Here is a 7,966-nt window from a genome sequence, read left to right as displayed (position 1 = left end):
TTAAGGTGGCCACAATTCACGGCCTAGTGTAATGGTGTCTGACCTTCACTGTCTGCAGCCACTCTTATTAATCAAATATTGAGAAAGGAAAAGCATAATAGAAAACTAAATGATTTGATATATTGTTGTAGCATAGAAAAATGATCCAAAAGATCTTTTATGACTATAGAAAACTGATGGTTAAATCACTGTGGATTTACCTTCAAGAGTAGAACTGGGGGTTTGTCTTCACCAGGCTGAGGATGCCACTCAAGAAGCACTTGCTTCTCGTTAACTACATCACGAATATACAGATAATATTCATTGTAGTTCTTGAATGAAAATCTTCTCTGGCTTCAAAGGCTTCCAACATGCTCTTACAGTTAGCAAGATGTGCAAGGATATTAAGTTCCAACTGAAACAAAAAAAGAAAGAGAAATGATAAACCACTATTTCACGGTTTATTTTGTATTGAATTGAGTGGATTTTATCAACTATTCTTACACTTATTCATATAAATTGTATGGTTTTATAAATCCTTCCAAATTTGTGCTATGATTGAAAACATGCTTCTTTGACCTTAAAATTGCTAATTTTTAATCTTCTCTTATTACCATTCGATGTCGTAATATGTGTGTTAAGTGTTTTCAGGTTTTATAGGGCAGGAATGGCTTAGAGGATGGAAAGGAAGCAAGCAAAAGTGGAAGGAACACAAGAAACTGAGGATTTGAGAAGCTGGAGCCAACGCGCACGCATGGACGACGCGTACACGTGACCGGTGCAGCAGGCAAGCGACGCGTACGCATGGATGATGCGTACGCGTGACCAGGAATTCGTTCAGCGACGCGTACGCGTGGCTGACGCGTACGCTTGATGAGCGTCACGTGCCTCAGTTACGAGAAAATGCTGTGGGCGATTTCTGGGCTGTTTTTGGCCCAGTTTCAAGCCTAAAAATGAAGATTAGAGGTTGCAGAGTGGGACGAATCAAAGGATCCATCATTCACTTTTCATTCATTCACATTTTTAGGTTTTAGATGTAGGTTTCTAAAGAGAGAGGCTCTCTCCTCTCTCTAGGTTTAGGGTTTCTTCTTCCAAATTCTCTTTCGGTTAGGTTTAGGTTTTAGTCTTATTTTAATTTAGTTTTCTCTTACTTTTATTTGTTCTAGCACTTTAGTTATCTACTTCTATCATTAATTCTTTTATTTTGCCAATTTAGTTTACAAATTCTTCTTGTTAGATTCAATTTTCTTTATTGTAATTTGAGGTATTTCATGTTTATTGCTTCTTTTTTCATTTGTTGTTATTGATTCCTTGTAATTGTTAGTCTTAGATTTTACATTCTCTTGTTACTTTTCTATACTTTTATTTTGTGCCTTCCAAGTGTTTAATAAAATGTTTGGTTGGATTTTAAAATAGATTTTTATGTTCTTGACTTGGATTGATTAATTAGAGACTCTTGAATTATCAAAATTCTTTTGTTGATTGGTGATTGAAAGTTGCTAGTTAGCTTGAGCCTCACTAAATCTAGTCTTCGACTAGAACTTGTGAACTTAAGTCGATTTTGCTCGCTTGACTTTCCTTCATTTGTTAGAGGATAACTAAGTTAAAACGATTCTCACTTACCATCACAATTGACGATGATAATGAGGATAGGACTTCTAATTCTCTTTCCTTGCTAAGAGCTTTATTAGTTATTAGTTTATTCTCTTGCCATTTTATTTTCTTGTTCCTTATTTCAAAACCCCAAAAAGAAGTACATCATAACCAATAATAAATATATTTTCCTGTAATTCCTTGAGAGACAACCCGAGGTTTGAATACTTCGGTTTATTTTTATTGGGGTTTGTACTTGTAACAACCTAATTAAACGTTGATTGAGGTTTAATTGTCAGTTTAGATCTATACTTGCAACGAAGTTATTTTGAGAAATTCTTTACCGACATTTTTCCTCCGTCAAGAAACCTACATCAGCTGAATGAATTTTCATCTTGTTTGTTGAATTATAATGGGAACATAAACTACTAACCTGACCATAATCAGCAACTATGAGAGAATTCCCAGGAGCAGCTATGAATGCTTGACGAATTTTGTAACAGTTCTTTTCCAGAGTGGGTTGATTATGATTACGAATTATATGTGAGTTGGATTAAACATGTTGCATTAAGAAAGCCAATGATCAAACTAGTCCATGAGATATCCATATTTGAATGTTGGTTCAAATATTCATAATGTATCTAACTAATTCGAAGCTCAAATTATTGTAATAAATTTGCTGAGAATGCAACAAAACTGAATAGGCGAATAGCTATGCTTTGTCCCAATAGGTGACATCGACTATATGAATCAAACGATGCTAAAACGACCTACCATATATAAAATATAAAATATTTAAAAAGAATCTTGTAAGTCTAGGGAGTTAAAAGAACCTGCAGACTCGGCCTTCTTGCTGATAAGCATCCTGCCTCTGTATTGATATTTATGGAACAATGAATACAGTAGTCCTTTTTGAATATATTTTGTCCCTTCCATAGAAGACAAATCAAGAAAATGCAGAGAAAGATATAAAAAATAAATAAAATTAAAAATTATTCTAAAAGAATTAAATATACATACATCTATGAAATGAGTATCATGTAAAAACATAAATCCATCACTAAAAACACGTAGAATAGAACAGGGAAAGCAGTAGCAGTTCAGCACCACATAGCAATAGTTGAGCACTACCACAGATACATCAGAATGGAACCAAATATCAAGAAGTTTAGAAAAAAAAAATCCTAAACCAAATATCCGAATAGAACAAAAAAAAGAAGTTTAGAAAAATCAGAAAAAATGAAGAACCAAGAAAATCAAAACAAAAAATCAAATTTAAAAACAAATAATCAGATCAAGAAAAAATTTGACCAAATAGTTGATGTAGAAAAAATCATGAATATGCTTAAAGTATGAAAAAATTAACCCGCTGATAGTTGATGTAGAAAAATTAGCAAAATAGAACAGACATAAATCTAAACAAATTCATTAAAATATTGCTGTAGCACAAATCCAGCAAGCAATAAAATTTTTGCTGCACTAATCATATTCATAATCTTCCTCATCTATTAGTTGGGGAGTTGGATCAAGTTTTACAACAACAAAAAAATACAATAAGAAATTTAAATACTGCAAAAGGAAGAAAAAACAAAACAAATAGAAGATTAATAACAAATTAAACACAACAAAACTAATTTAATAACAGAACTAGAACAAATATAAGATTAACAGAGAGATGAGAGGACTAGAAGATTTAAAAAACAAAGTACTTAAAAGGAGAATATCACAAACCCTGGAATCAGGAAGAATGACAGTGGCATTCACGAGACAGGGAGGACAGCAACATTCATAGGACAGGAGAGTAGGACGCATGTATTCACGGGACGGAGACGACACAATGAGGAGGACGCGCCTTGGACCGAGACTGCGAGACGTGCGAGTTTGCGATGGCATGTGCAAAGGGGATTCTGTGCGACGGCGTGAGGCCATGAGCGACGGCAGTTCTGGCGTGTGCGAGGGAGAGAAGAGAGTGACGGAAGAGAAAACTAAAAGGGAGATAAGAGAGTGAGAGAAGAGACTTAGGGACTTAGGGTTCCACTAAGGGGAGATGGTGATTTTAAGTTCAGGGTTTCTCTCTGTGTTCTGCGCTGTAGGATGAGGAATAAGGGTTTTGTTAAAAGTGGTAGAAAATTTAACTTTTTTAGTGAAAACTTTGTGGCACGTTTTTTAGGGGTGCCAAAAGAGTTAGAGAAAACCGGCACGCTTTAAAAATGTAACAATAACAAAAATATTTCGCCATGTTTCAAAAGCGTGCCTGTTTTCCTCTATGGCCACGCTTTGGAAGCATGGCAAAAAAAAGCGTAGCCAAATCACTTATCAGTTGCCACCCCTGATAAAAGCATTCTTGTTTCTCTATATAGCCACATTTTTGAAGCGTGGTAAAACAAAACGTGGCCAAATCACTAAACAGTCGTCACCCTCATAAAAGCGTGGCCATTGACCACTTTTGGCCACTCTATTAAAGCGTGAAAAAAAAAAAAGTGTGCCATCAGGCCTTTTTTCTTGTAGTGTAAAATTTGTGGGCGAGAAATAGATGAAACTGTATAATCAGAATAAATCAAGTTTAGTATGTGCTTGCTTGTAGTAATTGATTTTTCAAACTTCAATCTATGCTACTTGCTTGTCACACTACTCACATAAAGGTGGATTCACCATTTTAAGTCCTGAAAGGAGATTACATTCTGCAAGAATCTGTAGAGCATGTTCTGACATGTGGTCTAATTTGCAATGCCACAATATCGTTATGTCTTCTTGATTTATAGATGTTACCAATGCCTCTACTTCTTGAACTGTATCTTCAAAAAGCAAGTATACATTGGTTGTTAGGCATTTTGCCTTTATGATCACACGAGCACCTTCTTGTACCCTTGAGAATCCAATAGCCCAATGGATAACAACTTTTTCTCAGGCCATTCACATGTCTTACACCTTAAATTGTATGAATGGAGCTATCAAACACATTAATTTTGATGATACCAATTCCCACAATTTCTTAGGTATGATCATTTCCCATGAATACATATCTTTTTGAAACAGATTCATAAGTGCTAAACCACTCATGATATGGAGTCATGTGATATGTTGCTATCCAATTCGATAGCCAAACATGAGCTAGAAGTTTATTGCCTTTATGACCAATTACAGCTTCGATGCATAAGACATCTTCATCATCAGGGACGTTTTCAACACAACCACGTGAAGTAGTTATTTCAGCAGTTTTCTCTATGCTCATCTTGTTGAACCTACAATCTTTCTTCAAGTGTCTTTTTTTGCCACAATTGCAATAAGTAAGGTTCTTCTTTCGAGGCTTTAATTTACCATGACTTTGATTCCCACTAGAGCCATGTTTTATTGATATGCCTCTCATCACCGACAAAGCTTCTGCTTGCTTTGGGCTCTCCATTCAATCATCTTTGTTTTGGTGCCTGTTTTTTTCTTCAAGAATAGCGGCAGCGACATCATCAAATTGGAGTTGATAAGAAATATTGTTATTTGTGATGTTGATGATGAGTTTATCATACAAGTCTGATAAAACTTTGGAGAAGAAACTCAGCATGTTCATTCTCTACAATTTGACACTCTCCATGGTAGGCAGTTGTGAAAATATAGTATTAAGATTGTTGATATGATCTGTCACTGATATGGATTTACCCATACGAAGAGTATAGAGCCTCCTTTTCAGGAATCTGCTATTGTGAAGTGATTTTTCCTCGTACAACTTAGTAAGTGCCTTTTAAATCTCCTTTGCTGTTTGTTTTTCCGAGATGCCTGATAATATAGAATCTGCCATATCTAAGTGTAAATTGGCAACGGTGTTTTCGTCCATCTCTTTCCACTTGTCATTAGGAGTGCCAGTGGGCCTACCTTCTATTGCTTCTAAGCAATTCTCCTTTCTCAAAAGTGTTTTGATCTTCAGTTTCCAAAGAAAAAAATTATTCCCATTGGATTTTTTTATCTTAAATTTTGTTCCATTGTTCTGACACCAACTTGCTCCTTTTGCAGCAGAAGATTAAGAACCTAAAACTCTGATACCACTATTAGGCACCAGAGTTAATAGGGACAAAATAACGCAACTAAAATTTGTAGACGATAAATGGATGGAACTATACAAGAATTTAGATAATAGTGAAAATAATATGACAAAGTAATGAAATTATAATCTCTCAAAATACATAGAGAAGTCTATGATAATCTCTTACATATTATGAAAATTCATGCAAAAGGATCACACGTATGAAAAACCTTACTAATTTTTTCTCTAATTTTCACTCATTAATTCTATGTAAAATATGGCATACATTAGCAAATGCCTTAACCACCTAAATATAGTTTCCTAGAAGTAGTGATATGAGAAACAAACAAATCACCATTTGTTCATGTTTTCATGATACCAAGTTCATCAACTTGATCTTGTCAAGTTGTCATCATGTATAATTTTATCAAGTTGTATGACAAGTTGATAAATATCAACTTAATCTTATCATCATGTACAACTTGTTTCCAACACATGATTAAGTAACAACTCATTCTTTGATTAAGTCAAAGATTGCAACTAAGCTAGTTTATCCAATTTTGACCTTGGTAAAAAATTATCACTAGATATTCTAGATTTCCATATGCTATGAATGTATATTACCTTCAAGTTGATCAAGTTATAGCATCATATTTATACTCTAGTCAAAGTTCTATAATGTTGTTTGTTTTCTTGAAACTTTAACTTGCTCCACTTATAACCTCTAACCATTTTTGTTGACTTCAAACCAAAAAGAAGAATTTTGCTTCTTCTTTCACAGCGTATTGAGATAGACTAGCGTCTGCTACGCTAGACTCTTTAACGGTTATTTGACGTAATAATTAAAATTTTTTACCTCAATTTGCTTTATATACAAAACTTTTAAAACCTTTAAGTGAAACTAGGATTAGGATTTTAATAAATACTTTATTAGGAGCAAATTGAGGTAAAATAATGTTTTCAGTTGTCACTTTAGGTAGTCGTTCAGAAGTCGCAACTTTGAGAATTAGAGACTAGTGTGAGTCATGGATGTAAAATTCAAAACTAAATTAAGTAAATCAAAACTTTAAAGACCTAACGCGAATATGTATTAACTCAAGTTTTGTTTTAGTCACCTATAATTTTTTTTAGTCACTATAATTTCTATAAGTTTGTGCTTTGCTGTTTAGGTTTTTATAAATTTTAGGGTTAAGTACTTTTTTCGTCTTTAACATCTTAGGTCAAAATAAAAATTGTTTTCGACTTTTTTTCTTATTAATATTATCCTCAACATTACAAAACATTAAAATCGTCATTTTTTTTAATTTTTGGATCAAAATACCCTTCATCATTATCTTTTCCCTCACCCTCCTCACTCCACTATTCACCTCACCCCATCATCTCGACTACATCCACTAGCACTTATATTGCCATAACTCTATTCTTCGGTCACCACCATACCTGCAACACTCCCATCACAACAATACTCATTCATTGTAATAAAATTGGAAGCAAGACAAAGGAAAAAAAATTGGAAGGAGAGAAAAGAGGGCACAACGAAAAAAGAAAAAAAAAATTAAACTAATCATCTTTTTCACATACTAGCGTTTAATCCATGCTGCACTATAGATCCTAGTTGCTGCTGTCCTAGAGCACCCATCCATATTCATTTCTTGTGTAATGACATTCATTACAATGAGTCCAAGAGGGATCAAGTACATCCACTGAAATTAAAACAGTAGAAAGTTTAATTTACAAATGTTAAAAATGTATATTTATAGATTTGCAACTAAAAGAGAATTGCTAATATGTATATTATATAATCACTTTAAGCAGTTACTCACATATTTAGCCAAAAGGGACCTCTCTACTGGCTTTACAAGTAGGGATGGCAACACCACCCGAACCCACGGGTACCCACCCTACCCCTACCCTATGTGATTATGATTATATAAATTTTGAAAATTTAATTTTATTTATTAGATTTTAATAATTATAGGGGCGGAGCGGGTACCCGCGGGGGCGGGTTAGGGTTCAACCATTTACTACCCGCGGGTAGGAGTGGGGCGGGTTTTATGCGGGTTATTGTAAGGTAGGGCGGGGTCGGATAGAGCAAAAACCTGCCCCGTTGCCACTCCTATTTACAAGTTCACTCTTACTTCCCCACCAAGCACGTCTTCAGCAAATATTGGAGTTTTGCAGAAGCCAAAAAATATTAATTGAATGAAGAAAGAAGGTATCCCAATAAAAACTTGCTAAGAGAATGATGCAACAGCTACTTCATGTATGGTGTTAACATGTTGTTGCTGGGTCGCCGCTGGCATTGGGTCACCGCTGCCGCTGAGTCGGCACTTCTGTCGCTGGTTCATTGGAGAGAGAGAGAGAGAGAGAGAGAGAGAGGCG

The sequence above is a fragment of the Arachis ipaensis genome, chromosome B05, assembly GCF_000816755.2.
Source record: "Arachis ipaensis cultivar K30076 chromosome B05, Araip1.1, whole genome shotgun sequence".
In the NCBI taxonomy this organism is placed as follows: domain Eukaryota; kingdom Viridiplantae; phylum Streptophyta; class Magnoliopsida; order Fabales; family Fabaceae; genus Arachis; species Arachis ipaensis.
This window is presented reverse-complemented; position numbering follows the sequence as displayed.